At 37.4% G+C, this 18,777-nt stretch overlaps 1 protein-coding gene across 2 annotated transcripts in view; it reads right to left on the bottom strand.

Annotated features, from left to right (window-relative positions):
* LOC138986259 (disks large 1 tumor suppressor protein-like) overlaps positions 1-18,777 on the bottom strand; it is a 516,603-nt gene that overhangs the window by 477,111 nt on the left and 20,715 nt on the right. Inside the window, exon 3 of one of the 2 annotated variants that reach the window (XR_011463121.1) lies at positions 18,422-18,485. The exons of the other annotated variant lie outside the window; for it this stretch is intronic. The gene's annotated coding sequence lies outside the window, so the exon portion shown is untranslated. Of the gene's footprint in view, positions 1-18,421; positions 18,486-18,777 lie in introns of those variants that run through there. 2 annotated transcript variants of the gene reach the window in all.

Genomic DNA, 18,777 nt, shown 5'->3' with positions numbered 1-18,777 from the left:
TGAACACTCTTTCTGTTGATCTTGACTGTGCTTCCTATTTCTTGGTTCCTACCTATTTTCTGAGTCTGAGCTCCAGCCTTCCTATAGTTCTTATAAGATATCTTATATCTTTACAATAAACCCCTTTTCTATGTAAGTTACATAGTGTTTGTTATTTTCAGTCAGGAACTCTAATTTCAAGAGTCATCTATTTCTATCTTAATTTCTGTCACATTAGAAATTATCTTGATAAATCAATTTCAGAAGGCTTAAAAGTTAAAACATATTCACATGGGTGTCTAGTAAGCACCTCAAATTTCACATCTCCGAAATCTGACTCCTGATATTCCACCCCACCCACCTAATATGCTGCTTTCCTAGACATCCTCACCTCTGAAAATGGGGATGTCATTTCTCCAGATGCTCAGGCAACAACAAAAAAAGATTCCTCCTTAATATTCCAATTTTTCTCATTCCTGACACCAATCTATTACCAAATCTCACTAGGGCTACCTTCAAAATCTAGAATCTAACCACTTCTCACCACTCTTCCTGCTGCCACACCCTCATCTAAACCACAGTCATCTCTACCTGGAATATTAAAATGAACTCTGATTTCATCTTTTCCATATTCTTCCTTGCATCCTGTCAGTTCTCAATGTGCAAAATTAATCATTTTAAGTATAAGTCAGATCGTATCATCTCAAAACTCTCCAACAGATTCATCACTCATTCACAGTAAAAGTCAAAGTCTTTATAATGACCAACAACCTCCTCCACAATCTGTCCTCTTACCATAACCAAGCTCATTTCCTATCACTGTCTCTCAATCAAGAGTGACTGAGTCCATCACACAGGATCCCATTATTCCTGGGATAACCTATGCATATTCCTACCCCAAAGCCCTATGCACCTGCTCTTTCCCCTGCAGATAGACATATGGCGACTCAATCCCTCAACCCCTTCAAGTCTTTACTCAAATGTCCTCCCAAACAAGACTTATTAACTACTGTATTTAATACTAACCCTTCTCCTCTTCCATAAACACACACATCAGTAACATAAGTCTACTGAGAACACGGTGTGTATGCATGCTCAGTTGCTCAGTCTCCAACTCTGTGACCCCATAGGCTGTAGCCCACTAGACTCATCTGTCCATGGAATTTTCCAGGCAAGAATACTGGCATGGGTTGCCGTTTACTTCTCCAGGCAATCTTCCCAACCAGGGATTAAACCCATGGTCTCCTTTGTCTCCTGGGTTAGCAGGTGGATTCTCTGCCACTGTGCCACCTAGGAAACCCCCCTCCTCCTCCATGGTACACTTCTATTACCTTTCCCTGACTATTTTTCTATATGTTATGTTTGTGTACTACTGATATTTTGACACTTAACTATAAGTTCTGTGAGATCACGAATGCCTGTCTTGTTCACTGATACCATTTAGGCATCTACATCAGTGTTTGACACATATAGGTGCTCCATATCTATTTGTTCATTTAACAAATACATTAATGAAAATCTTGGGAAAATACATCATAAAGAATAATAGTATCAGTAAATAATTTTTAACTGGTACTTTTACATTTCTCAAAACAGAAAAGGAAAACAGTATCTGAAAGGTCGTCTACCTTAAATACTAGAAACTAAGTCATATTATTAACAGAAATCCATGTTTTTATTCTGTTAAATTTTCACAGTGAAGAAAATATCATAAATTTCTTTCATATTATCAGCAGTAACCTCAAAAAAGAGCAAGACATGTAAACAAGTAAAATTTGCATGTTTTAATAGGTCTAGAGATTTTATTTTTTTTAATTTTATTTTATTTTTAAACTTTACAATATTGTATTAGTTTTGCCAAATATCGAAATGAATTCGCCACAGGTATACATGTGTTCCCCATCCTGAACCCCCCTCCCTCCTCCCTCCCCATACCATCCCTCTGGGTTGTCCCAGTGCACCAGCCCCAAGCATCCAGTATCATGCATTGAACCTGGACTGGCAACTCGTTTCATACATGATATTATACATGTTTCAATGCCATTCTCCCAAATCTTCCCACCCTCTGCCTCTCCAACAGAGTCCATAAGACTGTTCTATATATTAGTGTCTCTTTTGCTGTCTCGTACATAGGGTTATTGTTACCATCTTTCTAAATTCCATATATATGCGTTAGTATACTGTATTGGTGTTTTTCCTTCTGGCTTACTTCACTCTGTATAATAGGCTCCAGTTTCATCCACCTCATTAGAACTGATTCAAATGTATTCTTTTTAATGGCTGAGTAATACTCCATTGTATATATGTACCACTGCTTTCTTATCCATTCATCTGCTGATGGACATCTAGGTTGTTTCCATGTCCTGGCTATTATAAACAGTGCTGCGATGAACATTGGGGTACACATCTCTTTCCCTTCTGGTTTCCTCAGTGTGTATGCCCAGCAGTGGGATTGCTGGGTCATAAGGCAGTTCTATTTCCAGTTTTTTAAGGAATCTCCACACTGTTCTCCATAGTGGCTGTACTAGTTTGCATTCCCACCAACGGTGTAAGAGGGTTCCCTTTTCTCCACACCCTCTCCAGCATTTATTGCTTGTAGAGTTTTGGACCGCAGCCATTCTGACTAGCATGAAATGGTACCTCATAGTGGTTTTGATTTGCATTTCTCTGATAATGAGTGATGTTGAGCATCTTTTCATGTGTTTGTTAGCCATCTGTATGTCTTCTTTGGAGAAATGTCTATTTAGTTCTTTGGCCCATTTTTTGATTGGGTCATTTATTTTTCTGGAGTTGAGCTGTAGGAGTTGCTTGTATATTTTTGAGATCAGTTGTTTGCCAGTTGCTTCATTTGCTATTATTTTCTCCCATTCTGAAGGCTGCCTTTTCACCTTGCTAATAGTTTCCTTTGATGTGCAGAAGCTTTTAAGGTTAATTAGGTCCCATCTGTTTATTTTTGCTTTTATTTCCAATATTCTGGGAGGTGGGTCATAGAGGATCCTGCTGTGATGTATGTCGGAGAGTGTTTTGCCTATGTTCTCCTCTAGGAGTTTTATCGTTTCTGGTCTTACGTTTAGATCTTTAATCCATTTTGAGTTTATTTTTGTGTATGATGTTAGAAAGTGTTCTAGTTTCATTCTTTTACAAGTGGTTGACCAGTTTTCCCAGCATCACTTGTTAAAGAGATTATCTTTAATCCATTGTATATTCTTGCCTCCTTTGTCAAAGATAAGGTGTCCATATGTGCGTGGATTTATCTCTGGGCTTTCTATTTTGTTCCATTGATCTATATTTCTGTCTTTGTGCCAGTACCATACTGTCTTGATAACTGTGGCTTTGTAGTAGAGCCTGAAGTCAGGTAGGTTGATTCCTCCAGTTCCATTCTTCTTTCTCAAGATCACTTTGGCTATTCGAGGTTTTTTGTATTTCCATACAAATTGTGAAATTATTTGTTCTAGCTCTGTGAAGAATACTGTTGGTAGCTTGATAGGGATTGCAATGAATCTATAAATTGCTTTGGGTAGTATACTCATTTTCACTATATTGATTCTTCCAATCCATGAACACAGTATATTTCTCCATCTATTAGTGTCCTCTTTGATTTCTTTCACCAGTGTTTTATAGTTTTCTTTATATAGATCTTTAGTATCTTTAGGTAGATATATTCCTAAGTATTTTATTCTTTCCGTTGCAATGGTGAATGGAATTGTTTCCTTAATTTCTCTTTCAGTTTTCTCATTATTAGCGTATAGGAATGCACTGTGTGTGTTGATTTTATATCCTGCAACTTTACTATAGTCATTGATTAGTTCTAGTAATTTTCTGGTGGAGTCTTTAGGGTTTTCTATGTAGAGGATCATGTCATCTGCAAATAGTGAGAGTTTTACTTCTTCTTTTCCTATTTGGATTCCTTTTATTTCTTTTTCTGCTCTGATTGCTGTGGCCAAAACTTCCAAAACTATGTTGAATAGTAATGGTGAAAATGGGCACACTTGTCTTGTTCCTGACTTTAGAGGAAATGCTTTCAATTTTTCACCATTGAGGATAATGTTTGCTGTGGGTTTGTCATATATAGCTTTTATTATGTTGAGGTGTGTTCCTTCTATTCCTGCTTTCTGGAGAGTTTTTATCATAAATGGATGTTGAATTTTGTCAAAAGCTTTCTCTGCATCTACTGAGATAATCATATGGTTTTTATTTTTCAATTTGTTAATGTGGTGTATTACATTGATTGATTTGCGGATATTGAAGAATCCTTGCATCCCTGGGATAAAGCCCACTTGGTCATGGTGTATGATCTTTCTAATGTGTTGTTGGATTCTGATTGCTAGAATTTTGTTAAGGATTTTTGCATCTATGTTCGTCAGTGATATTGGCCTGTAGTTTTCTTTTTTTGTGGGATCTTTGTCAGGTTTTGGTATTAGGGTGATGGTGGCCTCATAGAATGAGTTTGGAAGTTTACCTTCCTCTGCAATTTTCTGGAAGAGTTTGAGCAGGATAGGTGTTAGCTCTTCTCTAAATTTTTGGCAGAATTCAGCTGTGAAGCTGTCTGGACCTGGGCTTTTGTTTGCTGAAAGATTTTTGATTACAGTTTCAATTTCCGTGCTTGTGATGGGTCTGTTAAGATTTTCTATTTCTTCCTGGTCCAGTTTTGGAAAGTTGTACTTTTCTAAGAATTTGTCCATTTCTTCCACGTTGTCCATTTTATTGGCATATAATTGTTGATAGTAGTCTCTTATGATCCTTTATTTCTGTGTTGTCTGTTGTGATCTCTCCATTTTCGTTTCTAATTTTATTGATTTGATTTTTCTCCCTTTGTTTCTTGATGAGTCTGGCTAATGGTTTGTCAATTTTATTTATCCTTTCAAAGAACCAGCTTTTGGCTTTGTTGATTTTTGCTATGGTCTCTTTTGTTTCTTTTGCATTTATTTCTGCTCTAATTTTTAAGATTTCTTTCCTTCTACTAACCCTGGGGTTCTTCATTTCTTCCTTTTCTAGTTGCTCTAGGTGTAGAGTTAGACTATTTATTTGACTTTTTTCTTGTTTCTTGAGGTGTGCCTGTATTGCTATGAACTTTCCCCTTAGGACTGCTTTTACAGTGTCCCACAGGTTTTGGGTTGTTGTGTTTTCATTTTCATTCGTTTCTATGCAAATTTTGATTTCTTTTTTGATTTCTTCTGTGATTTGTTGGTTATTCAGCAGCGTGTTGTTCAGCCTCCATATGTTGGAGTTTTTAATAGTTTTTCTCCTGTAATTGAGATCTAATCTTACTGCATTGTGGTCAGAAAAGATGCTTGGAATGATTTCTGTTTTCTTGAATTTACCCAGGCTAGATTTATGGCCCAGGATGTGATCTATCCTGGAGAAGGTTCCATGTGCACTTGAGAAAAAGGTGAAATTCATTGTTTTGGGATGCAATGTCCTATAGATATCAATTAGGTCTAACTGGTCTATTGTATCATTTGAAGTTTGTGTTTCCTCGTTAATTTTCTGTTTAGTTGATCAGGTCTAGAGATTTTAAATGATGCTGTTTTGATCACTGCACACCAGCAAACTCCAAGTGATTGCCTGACACCACAGTAGCATAATTAACCTAATGTACTTTTCTGACCTCTTAAATCACATTCTTTGATGCCCTGAGCTCTTGGCACAAAAAAACCCTGAAAACAAATGCAAAATCCCAACTGTATTAACTATAAAATATCGCAAATGCAAAAGGCTCTTTTAAATGAATATCTTTCTCCACACAGTACTTTTCACTTAAGAATCTAACGATTTTGACTTTAAACAAAAAGCAAAAATAAAGAAAAAGTTAATGCAGTTATCTTGCCAAAATTTGAAAGCTGACCATCAACAGTAAATTAGCTTTTCCTTCACGCACTACATTATACTCGCTTTTATTATACTCCATAAACTTGAGTAAGCATTGGGATCAGAGGAGTGAACGAGATAACCAAATCCCTGGCCTCAAAGAGATTACATTATAGTTGGGAGGCAAAGATCAGAAGTAAGTAGCACAAATAAATATATGTTGGTAAGTACAATAAAGAAAAATTCACTAAAGTAATTTTTAAAAAAAGCAATGGGAGGAGAGTGGCTATTTTAGAGCAGGGGTTTGGGAAAGGCCAATTGGACAGCACTTGAACAAGTGAGAAAGTGAGCAGACATTTGCAGGCAGAGGAAATAGCAAGTGCAAATGCCCTAAAGCAGAAAGCTTATTCAAGGAAAAGTTCAAGGCCAACATGATTGGAGGGGAGCAGGCAACACTGAGAATGTTAATAGAAGAGGTGAAAGAGGTAGACAGGACTCAAATTATATAAGGCCTTCCAGTCATGATAAGGAGTTTAAATTTTGCTTTGAGAGTGACAGAAAACCAATGGAGGGTGTTTAAGTAGTGAGATAAATGATCTTTTGTTTCAAAAGGTCACTGTGGATGCTATGCAGAGAACAGACTGGGCCGAGAACGAAAGCAAAGAGATGTCAGTCAGGAAACTACTGCCGTAGACTAAAGAGACTAAAGTGGCTAAGACCACAATGGGATACTGGAGATGGTAGGAATTGGTAGGATTCTAGACTTAATTTGAAAATTTGGCACAAAAACTTGTAGATGGACTATATTAGAATGTGAAAAAAAAGAGAAAAACCCATGATGACTCCTAGGTTTCTGGGAAAACAACGATGACATTTACTGAGATGGAGACGATGAGGAGAATGTAGTATATATGTATACATGTGTATAACTAAGTCACTTTGCTGTACAGCCAAAATTAACATTATGTTGTAAATCAACTCCAATAAAAAATAATTTAAAAATAAAAAACAAAGTTTGAACAATACAATCAGCCATAAAAATACTATTTATCTTCACAACAACCCTATGAGGTGGGTACTTCTGCTACCATCCTTATTTTAGAGACAGGGGAATTGAGGCACAGAGCAGTTATCAAATCTGCTCAGAGTCACACAAATAGTAAGTGGCAGAGGAGCCAGGATATGAATCCAGGTCATCTGGCTTAACCCTTACTCCAAAATGTTCCTTTTAAGAGGAGACATGTGTATGCTAATAAGAGTAAATGAATAGAAAGGTAAGTATTAATTGCAAAAAGAGGAGGAATAATTACAATAGCATATTCTTTGATTCTTGTCTAGATTTGAAAATCTAGACATAACATGGCATGAAGCTTCTCTGTTTGCCCTTCTAGGTCATCCTTCTTCCCCTATTAACCCCGCACTGTGTCCTGGGAAGCTGACCTTAACAGACTCTGTTACTCAGCTCCCTTGTCCTCTGGCTTTCTATTGGGGTCCACTAATAGTAACCAGCAGATGACTAGGGAAGGGAGGAAAAAGGGGTTGGGATGTTCATTTGTCCAGCTCTCTCCTTGCTGGGTGGTGGTTTGGCAATGGCTATCTTCTTCCTAAGGCCATAGCTCCTCTCAAGCATCCCTTCTAATAATTATAGTTCTATCTGTGTTATATTAATAGTTCACACGCTTTCCCTGTTCCTTCAAGATTCCCACTGTTCCTAGTCCCCACGTGCTTCCATTCCTGGTTGATTCCCTTAATTCCTCCCATCTCTTTGTAAACAAATTTGAAATTAAACTCTGTTTAAGAAGGCTTTCTGTTACCTTCCAGGACACTAATACTCTATCCAAGAAGAGGATTTAGTCTTAGATAAAAGGAGAGATAGTCTATCCACATTAATAAAAAGCTAAACACATAGATACAGATATAGGCAGATCAAATACTGAAAAGAGGAGGAAGCTCTCTGATTGTTTTTATTGTCTCAATAAAGTAAGAAGTAAGATCAGCAGCTAAAGTTTAAGAAGGTTCAGTGTACTACATTTGAAGAGGAAGAAGAGATATGAAATGTTCTCCCTGGGAACAAGAAAGTGAACTGTCCAAAGAACCACAGTAGGCTTTTTGGTCATAATTTAAAGTGGAACCAGCTAAAAAGGTTGTATGTATTTCTCCAGCTACAGTTAGTTGGAATGGAGCAGACATGGAATAGACAGAAGTAAGTTTAATGAGAGGTTGATTTTTGCCAGCAGATGGACAGACAACAAAGAAATTGAAGATGTATACAAAATGATTAATTACAGCAATGAATCATGTTATTTTAAGCTGGACCTGAAGACTTATGGTTGCTAACAGATCATGAAAATAAAACTGTGGAGTCATTGATTTAGTAGTGCTTATGGGATCAAAACTAAGATCATGGCATGTGGTCCCATCACTTCATGGCAAATAGATGGGGAAAAAGTGGAAACAATGGCTGACTTTATTTTTGTGGGCTCCAAAATCAGTGTAGATGGTGATTGCAGCCATGAAATTAAAAGACGCTTACTCCTTGGAAGGAATGTTATGACCATCCTGCTGCTCCTAAGTCACTTCAGTCGTATCTGACTCTGTGTGACCCCATACATGGCAGCCCACCAGGCTCTCCTGTCCCTGGGCTTCTCCAGGCAAGAACACTGGAGTGGGTTGCCATTTCCTTCTCCAATGCATGAAAGTGAAAAGTGAAAGGGAAGTCGCTCAGTCATGCCCAACTCTTTGCGACCCCATGGACTGCAGCCTACCAGGCTCCTCTGTCCATGGGATTTTCCAGGCAAGAGTACTGGAGTGGGGTGCCATCGCCTTCTCCATGACCAACCTGACAGCATATTAAAAAGCAGAGACATTACTTTGCCAACAAAGGTCCAGCTAGTCAAGGCTATGGTTTTTCCAGTGGTCATGTATGAATGTGAGAGTTGGACTATAAAGAAAGCTGAGTGCCAAAGAATTGATGCTTTTGAACTGTGGTGTTGGAGAAGAATCTTGAGAGTCCCTTGGACTGCAAGGAGATTCAACCAGTCCATTCTAAAGGAGATCAGTCCTGGGTGTTCATTGGAAGGACTGATGCTGAAGCTGAAATTCCAATACTTTGGCCACCTCATGCGAAGAGCTGACTCATTGGAAAAGACCCTGATGCTGGGAGGGATTGGGGGCAGGAGGAAAAGGGGACAGAGAATGAGATAGCTGGATGACATCACCGACTCGAGTTTGAGTGAACTCTGGGAGTTGGTGATGGACAGGGAGGCCTGGCGTGCTGCAGTTCATGGGGTCGCAAAGAGTTGGACATGACTAAGTGACTGAACTGAACTGAACTGACGGAATCAAAGAATGGTTTGTATGGGAGATACATAAATGAACTGTATCAATAAAAGGTGATTAGTGATGGTCACAGAATGTTTACAACCTGACATTTTTTAGAAAAATGTGGTTATTAATTATATTAAGATGTACAGAGTAAAATTTAACAATGGGTGGTTGAGATACAGTGAAGGAAGAGATTACTACTAGAGCAGAGATCAAGAATCTGATGCGAGGAACTGGACTATCCAAAAACAAAGGCAAAATAATGACAATCATTCAAATTTGAAAGTATGAAATTATTATGTAGAAAACTGCTGTCCATGTTCCTATATACATCATTCAATATGCAGTCATATTCCTCTTCATAATCATACATGTTTATAAAGAAAGTCATTGCATTAGTCCAGCTCTTCCAAGTTACAATTATAAACACTCAAACTCAGGAAATGGAAGTATCCTGTACCAAAGTTTGTTTAGTACCTGCAGAGAGCCCTACTAAATATATTAAATTTTCTATATCTCCAGGGCTTCCATTTCTAGAAAACATATAGTTAAGAAAATTAAATTTGTATAAGGAAGAAAGCAAGAAAAAAGTGAACATATATTCAGAAAAATTACTAACTGGAGTCCTGCACCTTAAATAAACAGGTTTTGCTGACGATATTAAGTACCCCAATTAATGAAATCTAAGTCACATTTGACTGAGTGACTGAAGTCACATTTATATATGTATATAATTACTGTCCTATTTTGATCAATTGAAGAGCTCTTAAACCCGTCTTCAAAAAACTCCTGCAGCAACTATTTCTAAAGAACAAGGTTTATTTTTGAATAGTTTATTTTCGAATGGTTTATTTTTAAAACCAAACATGTTTCTGAATGCATTATTTAATATTCAGTATAATTTGTTTCTGTCAATTTAAAAATGCTTTAAATTTTTAAGGGATTCATGATTAACTAGATTTGTAAGAACTGGCATGCCCACTTGAGTTTGGTGGTTCTAGGTACATTTGATGACTCAATATGCATGTATATGGTCCTGCAAAGAAAACTCTAATCTTACAGTTTTATGAAAATTTACTATTTTGACAGCAAACTGGAAACTGAATATAAGGTAAAACTTACAGTCTCTGAAACTAGGAACCAAGAAAATTTATGCTTTGTGGTATCTGTAGGTTATTACTGCAATGTTTGGAATTCCTAATATTGTCTAAGAAGTTCTGTAGTTTCTGAGCAAGAAATAAGGTGGAGAAGAAATGTTTTCTTAAGCAACTCTTAGGAAAGACTCATGTAAACAAAGGTAGACCAATGTTCCTCACTCTCCACCACTTCCATCTTTTGCCAGGGACCAGAGCTAACAGGATGAAGGCAAAGGCTTCCCTCTTTTTGCCTTTTTATACAAAGGCAGAAGGAGAAGAGGGTGACAGAGGATGAGATGGTTGGATGGCATCATCAGTTCAATGGACATTAACTTAGGCAAATTCTGGGAGATGGTGAGGGGCAGGGAGGCCTGGCATGCTGCAATCCATGGGGTCCCAAAGAGTTGGACACAACTTGGCAACTGAAAAACAACAACAAAAAGATTTCCCTATGAGATGTGCATGCATGCTAAGTCACTTCAGTTGAGTCTGACTCTGGGTGACCCTATGGACTGAAACCCACCAGGCTCCTCTATTCATGAGATTCTCCAGACAAGAGTACTGGAGTGGATTGCTATGCCCTCCTCAGGGGATCTTCCTAACACAGGGACTGAACCCTCATCTCTTATGTCCCTTGCATTGGCAGACAGGTTCTTTTACCACTAATGCCTCCTGGGAAGCCCCTTTCCCTATGAGATACTTGTGATTTTTTTTTCCATTGTTCCTACTTGTGGTTAATATTTTTCAACATTCAATACCAAACTGGAAAGTAGTATGAAGTAAGAACCAACACTGAGATCTATGGGTCAGTATTGCAGGATCACACGTGCAAATTCTACCACACGATGGTATAAGTGGCATGGCGGCAAACAAAATATATAGCTCTTCACTGTGTCTATGTTTTATTCAACTGCTTCAGAAGCCTTCAGTCACCAGCTAAATGGGAAAAGTGGCCACTCAATCCAGTTTAAAGTGTAGTCTGGCTCAATAATTTAAAGTCTCATATAAAACTGTTCATTCATATAGCCTACCCTCCTCCTGCTTCTCCTAAAATAATGCCTAGAAGTGAAAGTGGAGAGTGAAAAAGTTGGCTTAAAGCTCAACATTCAGAAAACGAAGATCATGGCATCCGGTCCCATCACTTCATGGGAAATAGATGGGGAAACAGTGGAAACAGTGTCAGACTTTATTTTTTGGGGCTCCAAAATCACTGCAGATGGTGACTGCAGCCATGAAATTAAAAGACGCTTACTCCTTGGAAGGAAAGTTATGACCAACCTAGACAGCATATTAAAAAGCAGAGACATTACTTTGCCAACAAAGGTTCATCTAGTCAAGGCTATGGTTTTTCCTGTGGTCATGTATGGATGTGAGAGTTGGACTGTGAAGAAAGCTGAGCGCCAAAGAATTGATGCTTTTGAACTGTGGTATTGGAGAAGACTCTTGAGAGTCCCTTGGACTGCAAGGAGATCCAACCAGTCAACCCTAAAGGAAATCAGTCCTGGGTGTTCATTGGAAAGACTGATGCTAAAGCTGAAACTCCAGTACTTTGGCCACCTCATGTGAAGGGTTGACTCATTGGAAAAGACTCTGATGCTGGGAGGGATTGGGGGCAGGAGGAGAAGGGGACGACAGAGGATGAGATGGCTGGATGGCATCACTGACTGGATGGATGTGAGTCTCAGTGAACTCTGGGAGTTGGTGATGGACAGGGAGGCCTGGCATGCTGCAATTCATGGGGTCGCAAAGAGTCGGACATGACTGAGCGACTGATCTGATCTGATCTGATCTGATATAAGCATAGACAGTTCTGGGGGGAGACAGCCGTTTTCTCTGCCGTCATAGTCGTGGGGTAGAAACAGGCTGGGTTCACTGGATCAACACACTGTCATTCAGCTCCTCTGGTCCTTGAGCAATGTCCCTGTCCATTTGCTCATTGGGCATACTCCCAGCCTCTGATGCAGAAGTCTGCTTGCTGGTAACTGGGACCCATTCTTTTGGCTTAGGCAAAGTTCCAGGTGCTCTGCCTGGCTGACAACACCTGCCCTGGGCTCTACAGGCACTACGCTCCTTCCTGAACTCATGTTATAATTCCCAGTCATAGAGACACCAGCTGGACCTTCCCTGTGATGCTCACTTAGTGCTAGCAACTGCCTACATAAAGAAACAAAAACAAAAAAAAACTACTTATTGAAGATTTTCTCTCCTTTCAAATGAGTCTAACTTAAACAGGAATCTAACAGAGACCTAGGCATGCAGCCAACATTCATTCATTCAACAAATATTTATTTCATGGCTATTATGTTCTAGGCACCAAGCTAATATAAAAGATACAGCAATGATTATGACAAGCAGGATGGCTGCTCCTACAGAATTTACATTCTAGTGGAGAAAGCCACACAAAAAATACATAATAAAATTTCTCATAGTGATACATACAGTGACAAAAATAAGACAGGTAATGTGATAGATGTGACTTGGGGGTGGGACAGAGGTGAGAAGTGAAATTAAAAGGCATTTTCAAAGCACTGCGACCTAAACGATGAGATAAGCGAAGTTAGGCAAAGATCTAGATAGAAAGTGCTCCAAGCAAAAGGGAAGCATGTAAAGTGCTTTGGGGCAGCATTTGGAAGCAGAGAGAAGGCCATTTTGGCTGGAATATAGAGTAGGGAAGAGTGCTAAGAGATGAGAGGTAGGTAGAGGTGATAGGGAGCCTTATAGGTGAGAAGTTCAAATTTCATTCCAAGGATAACAGAAGACTACTGGAAGGTTTCCTTTAACAGATACTATCTAAACATTTTTAAACAAACACAATCCACAATAATATGAATTATATTAGTTGATGTAATTCCTTATTTTACTATTTGATCCAAATAACTATTTCAAAGTATTTATCACAGCTGTACTTATTTAATTGTCTGATTCCCTCAGTAGACCCTGAGTTTCATGACAATAGGGTCTACATCTCTCTTCTTACTGACTCCCCAGAGCCTGAGTGTCTCTTAAATAGGACATGTTCAAGATAGATTCTGTCAAATGAATAAATTTAATGATGAACTAGTCCATGGCAGACACTGCTACACACTGAATTAGAACCAGTTCCTGTATGCAAGAAGCTCATAGTCTATTGAGGGAGGCCAACATGTAATCAATTAATAATAATACAACAGAGTAACTGCTACACCAGAAATACTAACAAATACTATAGGGACGTAAGAGAGAAAATAACTAATTTTGCTTAGTGTCAGGGAAAACATTAAGGAAGTTTTTAACTAAGAACAAATATTCATTTTCTTGGGATAAATATTTATACTAAGAAAGAATTCTATATCATGTTCTATTAATCTTATTAGTTCCACAATTCAAGAGAACATATACTCTATTGACAAAATTATTTAATATACTACTACCATGATATTTCTAAACATCTTGAAAAGGCTTATTTCTAAAACAACCTTTTAGAATCTTCTCTGTATTTTTGTTATTATGCATACCAACTCCCTATATATGAAAGTTAAATTCAAAGCTAAAATATTTATAATATTACTAGCTCTGGGAAAATCTAGATAGGGTAGCCTATTGTGTTCTGCTTTTTCACCAGATTCCATATATCAGTGATAGTGATCACCACCAAATTTTCATTTATTATGTACCTTATCAGAAATTACCAGATGCTTTCAAGCTCCCAACAAACTTTTGGGGTTTCATTACCATACTGTGTATAGAAGTCAAATATGCTATCAAAAGAAATTAATTTGGGGCTATTTCTATTACAGCACAAATAAAAACATTCTTCATTTGAAAACAATCAGCCTTATCAGCATCCATAGTACATAAATTTAGTTAAATGGTGCCATCTGGTGACATAAATCCTGCAACAAATATAAAAGGTCCAGAGACAAACTTCTTGGATTTGGCATCCAACTGAAAGTGTCAAAATTAACTTAAGAAATATTTGATCCTGCTTGACATAAAGCACACAACTAATCACACTCAGTATATAGCAGTTTAACAAAGGGAATTATAAGAACTGTTTGGGCCCCATTTTCTGCTTACCACTCTTGTTTCTCAAGTGTATCTTCAAATTTAAACAAGTCTCCAGAAAAGATTTAAGTCTAATACGATCCTTTGGCCAGCTCTGAGAGAACATTTTTAAAGTATAAATATCAAGAATATCTTGAACGTTGTTTAAGTCACATCTATTTCCTCACTCTCCTTCTGATTTCTATGAATCTGTTTGTTATCACCTCAAATGCCACTTCCCTAAGATAGCTCACCCTGATTCCACTGCTAAAGTTAAGCTTCTCACCCACAACATTCTCTACTTCACCACTGTAGCATTTTTGCAATGGTAAATATAAACTATTCATGCAATTTAATTTAATGCTTTTCTCTACAGTTTTATATCTGGCACAGTGTTCAGTGTTTGAATGAACAAATGGATACATGGATAATTAGATAAATGGATGAGGAAAAAATGTCCTTTTCTATCCTCTTCTTACCCAAATCCTGTCATTGACAAGATCCAGCTCAAGTTTACATCTTGTAAAAACAAATCTTCCCCAGTAACACCAATCTACAATGAATCCATGCTTCTTTGGACTCCTACAGCACTTTGGTCTAAGCTCCAGAGTTTAAGCCTCGGTTATATTCTACGTAATACTTGTTAGTATATATGTGAATATTACCTTCCTAACTGATCCTAACATCCTCAAGGGTAGGAATTTGGTTTTTAATAATATCCACCTGCACATGTCCATGTAAGGAGGTAAATACCTCATAAATAACTTATTAATTATTATTACTAAATTGTAATAACTGAAATACCTGCATTCTTTCTACTGAAATGGGTATTGTAAACAAATTAACAAGAACAGAGTAGATCTCAATATTTAAGAACCTAACATTCACCTTCCTTGCAGTCCAAGGAACTCTCAACAGTCTTCTCCAACACCACAGTTCAAAGCATCAATTCTTCAGTGCTCAGCTTTCTTTATAGTCCAACTCTCACATCCATACATGACTACTGGAAAAACCACAGCTTTGACTAGACAGACCTTTGTTGGCAAAGTAATGTCCCTGCTTTTTAATATGCTGTCTAGAAGCTGAAGCTCCAATACTTTGGCCACCTGATGCAATGAACTGACTCATTTGAAAAAATCCTGATGCTGGGAAAGATTGAAGATGGGAGGAGAAGGGGACGACAGAGGATGAGATGGTTGGATGGCATCACCAACTGGATGGACATGAGTTTGAGTAAGCTCCGGGAGTTGGTGATAGACACGGAAGCCTGGCATGCTGCAGTCCATGGGGTCGCAAAGAGTCAGACACAATTGAGCAACTGAACTGAACTGAGCTTCGCATGTGCCAACAACGGCATCTCAGTGTAGCTTATTTGTTCTCTATTCACAGTTCCATAGGTAGAAACTACCATGAAGTATCCACAGGGAAAAAATCCACTTCAATGTTTCAGATACACTATTGTATATCCCAGAATGATAATATAATGGCTCATTATATTTGACACAGATCAAACTAAATTTTTATAAAACTCAAGAATGAAGAAATGCCACCATCATATTTTCCCAAATTTATTAATGCTGTTCACATACTATATTTCTTTCCCTGAGTGGCCAAATTTCTAACTATTTAGAACACAAGTTCTCAAACTTTAGCATGCCTCAGAATAGCCTGGAAGGCTTATTGCAACAATATTTGCTGCACCCTGCTTTCAGAGTTTGTAATTCGGTAAGTCTGGAGTGAGGCCCAAGAATTTGCAATGCTGACCAAATTCCCAAGTGAAGCTGATGCTGCTGATCCAAGAACCACACTCTGAGAACCTCTGCTTTGGAGGATTAGAGTCAAGTTGTTCCAAATTTATATAACCATTTCACTATAATCTACAAAAAATTATTTCAGTTTCTTATGATCAGGTGGCAAAAATTATTACAAAAACAAATTAAGACCAGAATAACTATGATGTTTGTAAATAGATATTACTTTGAAATAAATAACAAACCAAAAAGTTTGTTAGGATTTTCCATAAGCTGTTATAGGAAAACACAATTTTTTTGGCCAACCCAACATGTTAGAATTACTACAGTGAGAAAAAATGCAATTTTTTTTTACTCAAACTAAAATCTGATAAAACTCTCATGCAAATCAATTTTATAATACTAATCACTATTATATTTAAATGACTCACTAATCACATACCTAATATCTCTTTTCTCCACTTGATTTCTCTCACCCATAAAGGCAAGCACTATTCTCTCCTCTACAGTTTACTGACGTGATGAACACAAGTTTGAGTAGGCTCCAGGAGTTGGAAATGGACAGGGAAGCCTTCAATCCATGGGGTCGCAAAGAGTCAGACACTACTGAGCAACTGAACAGATAGTTTAGTGTTATATCCCTATTGTCAAGCATAATGTGTAACACATAACAGGTATTTTTTAAGTAATTGTTGAATACATAAAATGTATTGATGACATATTATTATTAAAGCCCACAAACTGAGGGTACAAATGTTATATAGATATAACCTCAACTCTCAAGCTATTACATTCTATTGAGGGAGTAGTAATATACTCAATTTGTCATAAGGCAACATAACAAGTGCTTTATAGTAATATGAACAAAGTGCTATGAGACATAACGAAAGGGCTGGTTAAAGCTGCTAACAGGTAAGGACATGGTAGAAGGCTTCAATAGGTAGGGACAGGTAGAAGGAGATGATAAATCCCAATATGTAAGTATATCTACTGTGTCACCTCTATTGCTAATAATTCCATATGGTCTATACTTATGTTTATGAAAATAAAAAATATTTTACTCTAACACAAAATCTGACATTCAGCCACCATAAAGCAAGATAAGTTCTTTTCTAAGATGTTGCTATGCTACCAGCAGAGTTTTTAGGAAACAATCACTACTACCCATTCTCTTCTAAGGCTTCCCCCTAGGTTCCCCCTCAAACACTGAAGTGAAGTAAGAGAAAACAAAATTAGATTAAACAATGCTAACAAGATTTTAGAAGGGGTTGAAAGGTACTAAATATACATACATGTTCTGTCCATACTGGTACATAAAAGTAATAAATAAATAAGGCAATTTTCAATAAGATATCAAAGCAAAGAAATTTCATGGTACATAACTCAAAAATGAACTAACCGATTACATGATTTAAATGGTCTTTACAGATAATTATGGTGCTAACACAGATCGTTAAATTTTCAAAGTAGATCTGGCAGAGACGTACAAAAAGGAAAACATTCCATCTTGCTCCTAAAAAAAGGATAAATAATCTAATACAGTCCCTTGAAAATCTGACTGCTTTAGCTGTGCTAAATGAAGAGACTTAAGTTGTAAAATATCGTGGAATTCACTTATATTCAAATTCTGAAAAGTGCTAATAGTGCAATCATCATAAAGCCATCCACTGGAGAAAACATTTTCCTTAGTATTTCCACAAGATGTCACCCTAAGCCTAACATCGAAGTGTGCAGCTTTACTATTTTAGGCATTTTTCTTTTTGTGTATTAATGAACATTAATTACTAACTTTTTAAAAATTAAGGTCTTTGTGTTTATACTTTCAGTTTTCGTAAATGGAAAATCAAAACAGAATACAGGGCCTAAAGAAGCAAGAAAGAAGAAAGTTAATCAAACAGTTTATCATTCACACTGTTTATCACAAGAGAAATTTTCTTTTATTTTGAAAATGTTCCATAATTAGCATATATTATGCTTATAATCAGGCTTCCCTAGTGGCTCAGGCAGTAAAAAATCCACCTGCAATGCGGGAAACCTGGATTCAGTCCCTGGGTTGGAAAGATCCCCTGGAGGAGGGCATGGCAACCCACTCCAGAGTTCTTGCCTGGAGAATTCCCACAGACAGAAGAGCCTGGCAGGCTACAGTCCCTGGGGTCGCAAAGCCTCGGACACGACTAAGTGACTAAGCACAGCATACTTATAATCAGATAAAGTTATACCTTAAAAATAAAAAAACAATACCTCTGCTATCACTCCCCATCCTATTATCACAGAACCCATTTATAAAATGCTTTTACACACTATAATAATGATCAAAGCTATGGAGACAGAATTCTGTGCTCAAAGATTATACCATCTAAGATAGACTAGTGTTTGCATTTTCTTTTTTCACAAAAGAAGGATATTATTTATTTTCAAAGTGATGCTTTTCATTTACTGAGACAAGGCCTGGTTTCCGAGTCACCTGTAAATGATACAGCACATTCTGCAATAACAGTGTTTTACCCTACTATACACTTGTATTGGATTTTCTGCACTATGAGTGCCTCCTATTTTCTTCAGTTGAGATTCATGCAAGGCATTATTTCAACATACTATCTGATTATCAGAATAATGGGCTAAAGCCACTATTTTCCATTATGTGCAGCAAAAAAGAAGGGGAAGGGAGGTTGGTTGAAACAGAAAGCAAAATACCCAGTAAAAATAATCCCCTGTTTATCAATGGTTCCCTACTTATCCTTTTATAAAGATACAAT

The sequence above is a fragment of the Bos mutus genome, chromosome 29 (assembly GCF_027580195.1).
Source record: "Bos mutus isolate GX-2022 chromosome 29, NWIPB_WYAK_1.1, whole genome shotgun sequence".
Taxonomy (NCBI): Eukaryota; Metazoa; Chordata; class Mammalia; order Artiodactyla; family Bovidae; genus Bos; species Bos mutus.
Note: the sequence above shows the minus strand (reverse complement) of the source record. Positions and strands in the feature narration are given on the sequence as shown.